Below are 711 nucleotides of genomic sequence, written 5' to 3'. Positions count from 1 at the left end.
CAGTTGCGACCCCCCTAGAGAAACATGTAGTTGCAACCCTCCCATGAAAGCATGCACTTGCAACTCCCCTTGAAACACATGCAGTTGAGACCTTATTTTAAAACTTACCATTGCAACCCCTCTTGAAAAACATGCAGTTGCGACCTATTTTGAAAACATGCACTCGTGACCCTCTCTTGAAAACATGCAGTTGCGACCTCGCCTTAAAAACATTCAATTGCGCCCTAAAAAACATGCAGTTTCGACCCGCCTAGAAAACATGCAGTTGCGGCCCCTCTTAAAAACATGCAGTTGTGACCCCCTCTTCGAAACATGCAGCTGCGACCCGCCTTAAAAACATGGGGTTGCAGCCTCTCTTGAGAACATGCAATTGCGACCCCAGCTTGAAACATGCAGTTGCAACCCACCTTAAAAACATACAATTGCAACCCCTCTTGAAAACATGCACGCGGCCCACCTTAAAAAGCATGTGGTTGCGGCCCCTCTTAAAAACATGGAGTTGCGACCTGCCTTAAAAACATGTGGTTGCGACCCTACTTGAAAGCATGTAGTTGCATCCCTCCTTGGAAACACGCAGTTACAACCCTGCCTTGAAAACATGCAGTTGCGCAACATGCAGCTGCCGCCCGCCTTAAAAACATGCAGTTGCGGACCCTCTTGAAAACATGCAGTTGCGACCCCATTTTAAAAACAAGCAGTTGCGATCCACCT

This window comes from Triticum aestivum, chromosome 4D (assembly GCF_018294505.1).
Source record: "Triticum aestivum cultivar Chinese Spring chromosome 4D, IWGSC CS RefSeq v2.1, whole genome shotgun sequence".
NCBI lineage: Eukaryota > Viridiplantae > Streptophyta > Magnoliopsida > Poales > Poaceae > Triticum > Triticum aestivum.
This window is presented reverse-complemented; position numbering follows the sequence as displayed.